Raw genomic sequence first — 12,963 nt, forward strand, 5'->3', positions numbered from 1 at the left:
CTTTCTCTTTTCCCCGTTATTAGAATGATTTATGGGTTTTAATTCAGCCTTCCACCTTCCTTTCCCTCTTAATCCTTGCAGCCGAGAGGTTACAGATCTCCCCTGCAGTGCTCACGTACACCTACGGACAGCTGAAACAGATCTCAGTGCTACAGATATGTATCTGTCTAGCAAAAACCCTGTGCTGGGACGGCACCGCTTGTATGCGAGCAACTGCGTCTTCCCTTTCTGCTGACACCTTGCCATTACGACAGCAGCAGAAGTGCCGAGTGTGACTCCTCTGGAGGCCTGCTACGGAGACCAGCTGCTCCCTACTCAGTACCTCCTCGGGCCTTACGTGCCCCCTTGCATTTCTGCAAGCCCCAGTTACCAGAATCTTCGTGCCTCGTGGCTTACCGCATAGACTAGACCGCCTATGTAATTTTCAGCTCTGTTTGAGCATGGTCGGTGTTCCTCAGCTCTCCCCTTGGAGGGTGGCAGCAGGTGGTGAACGGTGAAACCGCTTCCAGCGCTGGTCTGTGCCAAAGAGTGCATTCACCTGCTCGGCTTCTGCTGGTTTCCTCATCTGAAGTAACTGTGGAATGTAGTATATAGCCAAAAAATGTGCTTTCATACAATAGGAAATACAAGACAAGTATTTCCTTGGGGGTGAGGCTTTACACACTTGCTTGAGGCACCTCTCTAAGTAGTTGCTTCAAGATCCTTCATGAGAACCGTGCCTGTGTCCGTGTCCATCTGTCATTCCTGTTGCACAATTAATCGCTTCCCTGCGTGCATCTGTAGTGGCAGTGCGAACCTCTGTGATGCAGCTAAGCAGCAGGAGTCCCGGAAACTGCGAAGTCTGTCCGTTATTCCTCCACTGTTTCAATATGTTTGTTTTTAGAGCTAAGTAACCGAATCGCGAGGCAAGTTGATGACTAGGCTGCCCGCAGCCTGACACACTGATTTTCTGATATTCCCTTGACTGCCTACTCTTGATTGCTACTGCTGGTCTTGGGTCGGGGTGAAAGCGATGGTAAACAGGAGGCGGACGGGAAGGGAACGCAGGGGAGAGCTGCCACTGCGCTCAAGGCTCAGGCTGCAGCCCGCGGGGTGCACTTTGGTGTTTGGCCTTTTGAGGGCAGGCTGTTTCCGCAGTGTCTGCCTCCATGGCCAACAGTGATGGGGGATATGAATCAAATGTCTCCGGCCTGGAATAACTGTCTTTCTGCTCGTGATACAAAGATACTCGTTTAAAATGAATTGTTGTTTTGAGCATTCTATCGACAGCAGTGCAGTATGAAGCTAATGATTTTTCCTAGATAAGAGTTTTGACAATAATGCTTGAGAGTACCTTTAGATTGACCACCCAAGTTGTGTATCTGCTCCAAAGACAATTTTGACACCAGCTTCTTCATGAATCTCATTCTAGGTGAGGATTTAACCCTGTGCTGATGTCTTGCAATGCTGTTGTTTTGCATCTATAAGCACAACGTGAGGTGGGGGTGGAATTTAGAGTTCTGCTTTTTATTTTTGTGTGGTTGGTTCACTCAGAGCACCGTTTTGCAATTTTCAATTTGTCCTGTAGTAGTAAAGGTGGATCTCATTAGCTGGTTGTGCTAAGTGCTTGCACTAACCTGTGGAGAAACAGCCCCTGTCCTGAGAAAGTAACATGTATTAGATACAGCAGGCAACAACTGGAAGGGGAGAAGCTACACATCCAGAAACGTGAGGATTCCTTTCATCAAAGGGCTTCGGAGCTGCTGCAACACCCAACTTCGAGTGTCCTTTCTGTCACTGGAATCACCTCCCTGACAGAGACGCTCGGGTGTCCTGTAAAGTAAATGGAGGCAAGTGGGTAAGAAGCCCCAGAATTTGCAGAAGCCGGCTAATCGGGCCAGCAGTGATTGCTGGAGATGGGCACTGGGTTTCTCTGAGGGTTTTCAGTCATGGAATTGACATCCATCTTGGAACTGGCTAGACAAGCTAAGCCTCTGTCATGGAAAACCATGAAATAGAGATACTTCTGCCGCTACACCACCTGGTTTAGTGAGATGTCCAAGCAGACGTGCTCTCACAGCCTGCTCTGATTCAGTTCATGAACTCGAAGCCACTGATCTTTCTAGTGAAACCGTACCAAACTGGCCGGCTAGGGCCATGGTGTCCCCATGCTGCTCACCAGAGAAGCAGCCACATCAGCCCTGGAGGATTTGAAGAAGGTCTCCTGCCTGCCAGGCACCCTCGTCATCTGTGCCGGTGGGTGGAATGGGTTGCTGAAATCCAGCAGCCTTGCTTTGGAGGTCTTTGGTGGGAGGTCTCCATAGTGAAGGAGCTCCAAAGGCGCGTTCCAGGTAGGGCCAGTCAGGTGGATAAACCAGAGCTGCTTAAAGATGGGACAGCAGAGGAACAGGAAGGGATTTTTTTGGCAGCAGCTTGCAGAGAAGTGGGGACCTCTGGTACTGCAATGCCTGGGTCTCTTTACGTGTTTAACCCATGCCAGCCTGTGTGAAGAAAACCCCAAACCCTCCTCTGCCCATCCTGGTCCCATGTGTGCGTTGCCCGGCAGTGAAGCTGTGGAGGAATTATATATAAACCCCAAAGTGCTCTTGCTAGTAACCTGGCTCAGTGGGGAAGCGAGGAGCAATTTTGCTGTTATTTTTGAATTGTCTTCTCCTGCAGTCACATGGGAAAAGCTTTTCTCACCATGCAGCAAAGGAAATGTAGGAAATGTTCCTTTTTCCTTTTTTTGTGTTGTTATTCAGGTCCATCTAATCAGCTCCACCTACACAGTGGCGGTATAGCCAGTTCTCACACGCTTCCTAATAGCCATCTGCCTGTGCAATTAATGGCTTGTCTGCTTTTGCCATAGCTTGGAGGAAAAGACCGAACAAGAGCTTTGAGTATTTGCTTAAAATATCTGTAGTGTCTGTCTGGATGCTCCGGGGTGGATACTCAGTGCTGGCTACGAACAACCCCCACTTTTCCGTGGTGTAAAATATTACAGAGCAACTGGCCTTTTCCGTAGTGCCCTTCAAACAGGTTTCCCACCTGCCGTGTGAAAAATTAACAGCTGTGGCAACATAATATTCCCCAAATACTCGCTTCCAAGAGCTGAACGCGAGGCTTTTGATGTTGGTTTGAGAAGTACGATGGCTGGCATCCCGGCTTCCCCGCCGGCGCGTTCGGTGGGTGGGGAGAGATGCAGAAAAGAGCTCTGGAACAGCAGTGCTTCCAACTCTGCTTAAGAAACAGAGCGGAGGTGTTTGGCAGATGACAGAAGTAAAGTTGGTTTGTATGAAGAATAAATATTTCCCAAGACAACAAATAAAGACCCTTGCAAGCTTTCCCTAGCAGCCCTCGGCAGCCGATGGGGCAGGGCTCGGCACCCAGCGAGGAAATCCGGTGCTCAGCAGCCTTAAGTCCCGACTCATCTTCGCACGGACGCGTCCGTCTGGAGGAAGACCAGCCCGTCTCCCTGCCAGCCTCCTTTTACTCCCATGCATTACAAAAAATGCGTGTTCCTCCCCGCGCAGGTGTGTTGTGACCCAGCCGCTGCTCTTTGGTGCTGCAGTGCCTCCAAAAGCGGGGTGGCCGTGCCTGAGCCCCTGGGGAGCCACAATGGGACACAAAGCCTAGTGAAATGAAACCTTAGCCTAGCTGTAAAAGTGACCTTGAGCTTGGATTTGATGACAGAGTGTTTAAAGAGGCAAGGTAAGCTGAAACTAAAGGGTGAAAGCAAGGTGAGAAAGCTGACCTAACCCATGGCGGTGCTAGAGGGGAGGATGCCAAATCGGGTCCCTCAGCCATCAGCGGGTCCCTTGGGTTGAACCTGAGCTGCTTCAGTGGGAGCTGAAGGACCTTCTGCAGAACATCTACCCTGTGATACCATGCTGTGAGGTGGACAGGTAATCACCCCATGCGTGTGCGTGTATACGCGTATGCTGGTCCCAAAAGGAACCGGGCAAGAAACAAGGCTTGCTACAAGCACTGCATCTGTGATACACAACGGTCCATTTCCTTTCATAGAATCATATCATAGAATGATATGATTTGTCACATGTGACTTCATTTTTCAGTCTCCTTAAACAGCCTTTGTCTGTTTTATCTTTGCCTACACCTCCACAACCTGAATTTCATCACCTGCAAGGAGACACCACTCCTCTCCCGTTCCTCTGGAGGAGGGAAGGCAGGAGAACGTAACCACTGTCCTGCTTATTTCCTTGGGACGTAGCGTTGCACCTCAAGCTGTGCTGTGCAGCGGCTGGAGCTCCAGGAAAAGGTGCTGAGATTCATCTAACTTGATTTAGCTGCACCTTGGAGACAACTGCATTACTATTGCTACCCTATTACTAACTGTATTGTTATAGTATTAGTATATCAGACCGACTGCCTTTTCCAGTCGAGGGAAGTGTAGTCAGCAGACCCAGCCGTGCGCACTGAGAGCTCAGGACCTCACAGCAAGAGATGGGCTGGCGATGGGGCTGCCTTCCCCAGTGCCACCTCTGCCCCGGGGGACTTTGGAGCCCTGCAGATACCTGCCAGGATTAAAGAACAAATAGAGAGTGATTGCTTAGTGTGTCTCAGCCTGGGTGGCAACGTCTTAACCTTTCCTTTTTCTCTTCATCACAGACATCCTGTAATGTCAAGCAAGTGTAACGGGGAGAAGCTGTGCAGGAGCAGCGGAAGGTTGCGGTGAAATTTCCCCGTCCTCCCTTGTCCCAGCTCCAGTCTTCAGGTGTTTTAATGTGTGGGGAGATTCCCGTGGGTGGGAATGCAAATTGTATGTTCACGTGAGTTAGGATCGGTGTGTGGCTGTGAGAGAGGAGTTGTGGCTCCAGGGTTATGTTTTCATTACATCAGGTTTGTGCTGCAGCGAGTAGGAGATTTCAGGAAATGAATCGATGTTCCTCCCATCAGGATAAGTCCCTTGGGTAGCAGAGCAGCTCCCTCACCATCTCCGGGCTTGCCTGTCCTGAGCCCTTGCCAGGGGTTAGGTGTCCAAGGCAGGCCACGTCCTTCTTCCAAAAAAACCCGTATATAAAAAGCAGAGACACGTATTGGAGACGCTGGAGGCCAACGTTCAAACACCCCTGCACCCGATTTGCACTGGGGATTTGAACTCCAGGTCCCCACTGCCAGGGGCCACACGCTCGCCATGGGGGTGTTGGAAGAAATGGGACGTGAATTCTGCTAAAGCGTTTCTACTGTCTCTAAATTGCTCAGAAACTTTGGCTGTCGGGCCGGTGAGGGAGGACGTAATCCTCACTGCAGAGCTCATCGGTGGTGCGAGGCTCTGCCCCGCGGATGCTGGGAGTGCCCTGAAGAAGGGGGTGAGACTGTGCAGGAGCGTGTGTGGGGGTCCCACAGGGCAGCACCCCTGGGACTGTGAGCGTGGACGGGAGGGAGCCCCCAGGGAGGGCTGGGGTTTCCCATGGCCGCGTGAGTCCTGGATCCAAACCAGAGACGCTCCTGTAGCGTGTGATAAGAGTCCAGGCACTCGAAGATTGAGCCAGCTGATACTTTTTTTAATGCAAGATGTGCTAGGCACATAAAATACGTGTAAAAATTTCCAGCCATTCCCACACTCTTCTGCATGCTGAACTCTCCCCTGAGCATGGCCTTCCTCACCCCCATGGTCCTCCTTATCCCCATGGCCCTCCTCACCCCCACGGACTCTTTCGAAGCCGCAACTTTGCTTTGTTCTCGCCCCTTTGTACTCCTCCTCCGTCGGAAGCTGCCATCACCAAAGCGAGCGCGTTGCTCTTACTAATAGCAAAGTAATCAATTTGAGTCACTGTATACATTAGTAATGGCCATGTAATTCTAGTGCAAATTAGGTTTGGGCAGGCTGTGAAGCCTGAGACATCTCGTCTTCCTGAGCAGAGCTTGGATTTACTGTCCTCTGGGGAAGGCCACAGCGAAACGCCCCCCTACCCCCCTCACAAATCCTCCCTTGATTGGATACAGTATGGTCGTCTGATTAAAATTGTGCAGTGGTTCAGAAAATGATTTTCAGCCAGTGCTTTGCAGTAAATTACTTTTTTTTTTTCCCCCAAGACAACAAATTTTTACCTCAAGTGCAGCTGGACACTGAAACAAGAAGCTCAAGAAAAGCAAGATGCCAGCGATGCGAAGACGGAGGGGGGTCAGGGGAGCACCCGGCAGTGGTGACACCCTGCCACGGGCCATCCCCGGTGCACAGATGTGCATCTCCCACGAGCCCAAAGCCTGGCGCCCACTCCCACGGTGATACTGCCCACTTAACACCCAGATCCCTATTCCCACCGAGTCAGACCCCTGACAGGGGGTGAGGAGCATCTCCTGTGGGCAAGTATCCCGGTACCACCACCCACCTGGGATGTCCCCTTCCCGATATGCCTTGTCTGTGCCTGTCACCAAACCACTTGGGGAGATGGGTGGGCAGAGGAGAGCGTGTGTCCCTCCCGCGACCCTCACCTCTGCTCCAATGGCCACCGATGCCTCTGGGGCAACAAAAGCCCTGGTGCTACATGCCCACCAGTGCCAGCCATGCAGTGTTTTCTAGTCCTGGGTGTTAAAACCACTTCATGGTTGAATGGTCACTGAAGGAAATGCACAGGTTTTCCTCAATCCATGGAACAGGGTCTCCTGTTTTCCACATGAGCATCCCGATGACACTTGGAGACCCATCTGTCCCTAACGCCTGATCCCGTGCTAGCTCACTCATCCAAAATGCTGCTGATGCTCTTCTGCACAGGAAGAGCTGCCCACTTCCCTCCATCCTGCGGCGAGGGCTTGGCAGGGAAAGATGCATCTTCCAAGACAAGTCCAGGATGAATCTCCCGTTTCTTGGTGTGGTGGTTTTACCCCAGCCGGCAGCTGAGCATCACACAGCCACTCGCTCACTCTCCCCTGGTGAGATGGGGGAGAGAATCAGAAGAGTGAAAGTGAGAAAACTCGTGGGTTGAGATAAAGACATTTCAACAGGTAAAGCAAAAGCCGCACACACAAGCAAAGCAAAACAAGGAATTCATTCCCCACTTCCCATGGCAGGCAGGTGTTCAGCCATCTCCAGGAAAGCAGGGCTTCATCACGCATAACAGTGACTTGGGAAGACAAACGCCATCACTCCAGATGCCACCACCTTTCTCCTTCCCAAATCCCTTATAAGCTGAGCATGACTTCATATGGTATGGAATATCCCTGTGGTCATTGGGGTCAGCTGTCCCGGCTGTGTCCCCTCCCAACTCCTTGTGCACCCCCAGCTACTGGCTGGTGGGGTGGGGTGAGAAGCAGAGAAGGCCTTGGCTCTGTGTCAGCACTGCTCAGCAGTGACGAAAACATCCCTGGGTCATCAACACTGGTTGCAGCACAAATCCAAACCACAGCCCCATTCTAGCTACTGTGAAGGAAATTAACTCTATCTCAGCTGAAACCAGGACACTTGGGTTGCCCAAAGGAGGGTCAGGAGGTGCACCACCCTGCAGAATTTCTAAAACAAGGTCTTAAGCATCTGCCTGAAGGAAGGTGTCTTTGGTTGTGACTCCAGTGATGGCAATACTGTCCCAGTTTCAGCAAGTTCAAGCCTTGAGGAGGAGTGAGATTTAAGCACGCAGCAATCAGCCCTTACTGATGGCCTTTTGTGGACCTTGTGCCCACCTAATGGGTGCTCATGCTGTGCACTGGGTGCTGGGCTGGGTCTCCAGGCGTTGGTCACCCAGCAGTGGGCACATCTGGACTGAACCTCGCTCCAAGCAGCTCCTGCCCAATGGCAGGGAGCTGTGTTTGTGTAAGGAGGTAGGATAAGGAATTACACAGATTCACAGATTCATGGATTGGTAGAGGTTGGAAGGCACCTCTGGAGATCATCTAGTCCAACTCCCCTACTAGAGCAGGATCACCTACAGTAGGTTGCACAGAATCGTGTCCAGTTGGGTTTTGAATCTCTCCAGAGAAGGAGACTCCACAGCCTCTCTGGGCAGCCTATTCCAGTGCTCGGTCATCCCCAGAGTAAAGAAGTTTTCCCTTATGTTCAGATGGAACTTCTGTGTTCCAGTTTGTGCCCATTGCCCCTTGTCCTGTCACTGGGCACCATTAAGAAGAGTCTGGGCCCTTCCTCTAGGCATCCACCCCTTAGATATTTATAAGCGTTGATGAGATCCCCTCTCAGTCTTCTCTTCTCCAGACTAAACAGCCCCAGCTCTCTCAGCCTTTCCTCATATGAGAGATGTTCCAGTCCCCTCATCATCTTCGTAGCCCTCCTCTGGACTCTCTCCAGTAGTTCCCTGTCTGTCTTGAACTGGGGAGCCCAGAACTGGACCCAGAACTCCAGATGTGGCCTCACCAGGGCAGAGTGCAGGGGGAGGAGAACCTCCCTTGACCTGCTGGCCATGCTCTCCTTAATGCACCCTAGAACACCATTGGCCTTCTTGGCCACGAGGGCACACTGCTGGTCATGGAGAGCTTGCTGTCCACCAGGACTCCTGGGTCCTTCTCCGCAGTGCTGCTTCCCAGCAGGTCAACCCCTAACCTGTACCGGTGCCTGGGGTTATTCCTCCCTAGGTGCAGGACCCCACACTTGCCCTTACTGAATTTCATTTGGTTCCTCTCTGCCCAATTCTCTAGTCTGTCCAGGTCCCACTGAATGGCAGTGCAGCCTTCTGGTGTGTCGGCCACTCCTCCCAGTTTTGTATCATCAGCGAATTTGCTGAGGGTACACTCTGACCCTTCGTCCAGGTCGTTGATTAATATGTTGAATAAGACCAGAATTACAAACAAAAAAATAAATTCTGTGCACATGCTGCAGCAAGTGTGTGCCTCAGAAGGAGGGAGTGGTGGGGAAAAAGGAGATGGGAATTTTTTAATTAGAGCTGGATAATCTATTGACCGTGGACTCACGTGTCAATGTGTCATTTAAAATGTCTTTCTACAAGTGGTATGGCATTGCTTACAGGTGGTCATACACTGAGCTGAAGGTCTGAATTTATCATCCTCTTTTTTGTTTTCCTGGAGGGACTATGACAGCCTGGGGGAGTGGATGACAACAGCAGGCAGTAAACCAGCTTTATGTATGCTATATTTAAGATGTATGGTTGCGTTTAAATAAATGTAAAACTGATTTCCTCCCTTTTGAGAAAAAAAAATTAAAAGCTTACTAGAAGTCTGTCGATGGCAAAGAACCACCTCACTCTTTAACAACCCTGGAAGGAGAAGAAAATTTGCACATGGTGCAAACACGTGGAGAATCTTTGTCCCAGTCGACCCCAACTGCCCACATTTGCTGCGGCACAGGCTCCCTCCGCTTCGTCTTTTCTCCATGAGAAGTGGGCAGTGTGGGGGAGGGAAGGGCTGTTTATTAAATTAAGAAAAATATGTTTCACAGCATATTGGCACTGAGACTGGAAAGGAGCAGCTCGGTTGCCCACTCCCTCTCCTGGTCCCCGCAGGATCGTTCCTCGCCGGGGATGATTAGTGCCTTCGTCCGTCCAGTTTGAAATGTCACATTTCCTGCTGCAATTAGAAGGAGCTTTTATCCGTGGGATGTATGTGTGTGTGTCTGAGGGGGGGTTTTCATTCCCTCCAGGTGAATGTTTTAGTAAGCAACGTCCAACACATAACAAAAATACTTGAAACATTTTACTGTTAGTAAAGACTGTTATTGCAGCTTTCATGACCTTTCAGAGATCCCTGGGAACCTGAAAGAAGGAGTGGGCTTGTAAAGGGAAGCGTGATCTTGTTTTTAAGCTGGGGCACAGGAGAGAGGTGGCTTCAGGGTGCTCGGTTCCGCAAAGGAGCTGCTGTCACCCTTGCAGTGCTGGCCAACACCAACCCACTGGGACCCAGCAGCAGCCGTTGCTCTTCTCTAAATCACCGTTACTCCACGTTACCTGACACGTCTCCATGTGTCCCACTACATGTGTTCTGTGTGTCCCACTACATGTGTTCTGTGTGTCCTACTGCATGTGTTCTGTGTGTCCTACTGCATGTTTCCTCGGACCGTGGGGCAGCGTGTTGCCATTTCACTTTGGGGTGACTTTGCACAGGTCTCAAACAAGGCCCAAGATGCTTGTGGCTTGCAGGTAGTCCCCCTCCCACTTTTCCCTCCACCTTACAGTTTTTCATGTACGTTTTCCTCTTTTGCTCTCATTTCACTTGTTCTTCCCTTGTTCCTCAGTGTTCTGGCACTGCCTTTGCCATGCAGCTCACAAGGTTTTGTCCAGTTCAGACAGGGCTGATCTGCAGGGAAAAACGACTAGATTTTGAATGTACAAAAGAAAAAGCATGAAGCCCAACGTGTTAGTAAGGAGCAGGCTTTAATTACCTAGCCATTATTGGATTACTCTGGAGTAGAGGAAATATGACTAATGCTATGTCTGTGCTTCTGGCATACGACTGCTGTCAAATTCAATAAGGACTTATTAAACATCACAGAGGTGTGACTAAAGAAAATGATGAGCAGAATGTGGAAAATAGCAATCATGGTCCTATTGTGTGCGCTATGAATTTCTAATCTGGGAGGGTGGGGAATGTCTGTGGGGGAAGAGCAGGAAGAAATTGCCGTATTTTGCCATCAAAGAAAATCAAAGTTAGGCTTCAGGGAAAGCTATCCTAGCTATGAAGTGATGGGAGATCCTTTGGCCCAGGAGACCCCGCGATGCTGCTGAGTCTTCTCTTATGGCCTTCCTGGGTGTCAATCCCTGCTTCAAGCATGGCTTATTCCCTTTACAGGAGACAGTCGTTGACTGAAAAACTCAGTCCTGAGAGGAGAGACCAGTGCGCGGGCCTGTCCTCCTGTGTGTGGCCAGCACTACAGCGTGATGGTCTCACTTTCCATCTCTCTGGCCTAGGTGTGGTGCATCTTGGGCATCCTAGCTCCAACTCCAGAGCTGAACACAGAGAAAGTCTGACTCTTGGCATACCCACAACTTGTAGGAGTGCTGGAATAGAGGAGCTGTTGGTTGGACCCTTTCCTTGTTGCTTAGAAACTCAAATCTCCCATCTGTCAACCCCCCAGGGTACCCAGTGCCAAAATATACTCATCCTGCACAGACTGAATGGTGGCTTACTGGTGGTGTTTTGGAGAGAGAGCAGGAGCTCTACTTTGATGACACAAGAAAATGCAAAGTGTCTGAAGGTGTCCAATGTGAGATCCAAGCTCCAGGAGAGGTAGGAATTGGGGTACACATCTCTGCCCGGTGCCTCCTACACCAGGTCATGACTCCTGCTGGCTCCCCCCAGCTTTCTGGCTTCACCCTTCAGAGGTACAGCTCCTCTGGCTGAAGGCACAGGGACGTCCCCAATTTAGGCAGTCTGGATCATCCTAGCATAGCAAGACACGTAGTATTTTTGCTGTCACCGTGCATGTGTTAATCACCTAAGCGGATCATCCAAATTGTGCTTGCAGCCTCCTGAGTCAAACTCTTCCGAGATACATTTTTGTTTAGGAATCGGCACCAAAGACTGCTCTGGAGAGTCAGGGCCTGCTATGAAACATGCAATTATCTCCTCAGAAGAGGTATAATTGTAGAGCCAGACTTGCTGCTAATGTAGAAGCTGCCAAAACTGTGGTGACCCCATCGGGACCGTACCAGCCCAGGCCAGCGGCACTCAGCCCCGTCTTCCCGTGTCTTCCCTCAGCATTATTGGCTCTGTCTTTAAAACAAAGACATAATCATCAAGTGTTTGCTCATTTTAATGCATTAAACAATTAGAACAGCAAACAGAGGATCTACATCATTTCTCCCTTCAATACCTAACATCAGTGTCTTCCTCCCGAATGAGTTTTTAACAGCTGTGCTGTTTCGAAATGCGGCACAGCACCATTTAACAGCTTTCCAGAGTAACTGTATTACTTTTAAGTAGAGGGTTACAGGGCTCACTACCATTTCTTTCAGGGATGAAATTAGGTAGGTGATGGAGCGTGATGCCTGGTCAGGTAATTGATCAAGTGCTGGTCAGCTACTGCCCCATATTAATAGAATGATCGATGGTGATGATACAAGTTTACTAAAAAAAATGGGAATGAAGGAACAGCGGGGTCTGAAACGGGTGCTCGCTGGGTTTAACAGGCATCACTGTGTGCTAATGAAGCACTGTGGGAGAGAAAATCAAAGCTCAAGCTTAGCTCTCTGGTTACCTGCTTACCCCTCCTCTGCTGTGGAGCTGCCTCACCTGAACCTGCTGGGTGCAGGGACCATGTGGGAGAAAGCGGGACTGCATATCGCAGCGTGAGGATGTCCTGGTAGGCTATCTAGCCTGGATCCCCTGCAAGTTCTTCAGGAAGAAACCCTGACCTCTGCTGAGCGAGCCACACTGAACTCAATTTATAATGAATGGAGAGATCATAGAATCATAGAATGGTTTGGGTTGGAAGGGACCTCAAAGACCATCTAGTTCCAACCCCCCTGCCATGGGCAGGGACACCCTGCACTAGCCCAGGTTGCCCAAAGCCCCATCCAACCTGGCCTTGAACACTTCCAGGGATGGGACATCCACAGCCTCTCTGGGCAGCCTCTTCCAGTGCCTCACTACCCTCATAGTGAGGAATTTCTTTCTAATAACTAATCTAAACCATAGAATCATAGAATGGTTTGGGTTGGAAAGGACCTTAAAGATCATCTAGTTCCAACCCCCCTGCTGCAGGCAGGGACACCGTCCACTAGAATCTACCCTCTTTTATTTTAAAGCCATTCCCCCTTGTCCTATCACCACATGCCCTTGCAAACAGTCCCTCTCCAGCTTTCCTGTAGGCCCCTTTAGGTAGTGGAAGGTGCTATAAGGTCTGCCTGGAGCCTTCTCTTCTCCAGGCTGAACCACCCCAACACTCTCAGCCTGTCCTCATAGCAGAGGTGCTCCAGCCCTTGTCCTTTACACATCCATTTTAGGGTGGAATGAGTGGAATTTTATACTCCACTCTCTCTGGTGGCAAGATTTCCCTGTAAGCAATGCTACAAACTCTGTGATGTGCAGGGAGGTACCACTCATCAGATGCTCTTTGTGACTCCC

At 50.3% G+C, this 12,963-nt stretch overlaps 1 protein-coding gene across 3 annotated transcripts in view; it reads left to right on the plus strand.

Annotated features, from left to right (window-relative positions):
* Positions 1 to 5,986, plus strand: part of EXOG (exo/endonuclease G) — a 30,253-nt gene extending 24,267 nt beyond the window's left edge. The window contains exons 7-8 of one of the 3 annotated variants that reach the window (XM_054815834.1): positions 82 to 2,235; positions 2,742 to 5,986. The gene's annotated coding sequence lies outside the window, so the exon portion shown is untranslated. Of the gene's footprint in view, positions 1 to 81 lie in introns of all 3 variants that reach the window. The other 2 variants (XM_054815835.1, XM_054815833.1) reach the window with 2 other exon arrangements.
* The last annotated feature ends 6,977 nt before the right edge of the window (positions 5,987 to 12,963 follow it).

The sequence above is a fragment of the Grus americana genome, chromosome 2 (assembly GCF_028858705.1).
Source record: "Grus americana isolate bGruAme1 chromosome 2, bGruAme1.mat, whole genome shotgun sequence".
NCBI lineage: Eukaryota > Metazoa > Chordata > Aves > Gruiformes > Gruidae > Grus > Grus americana.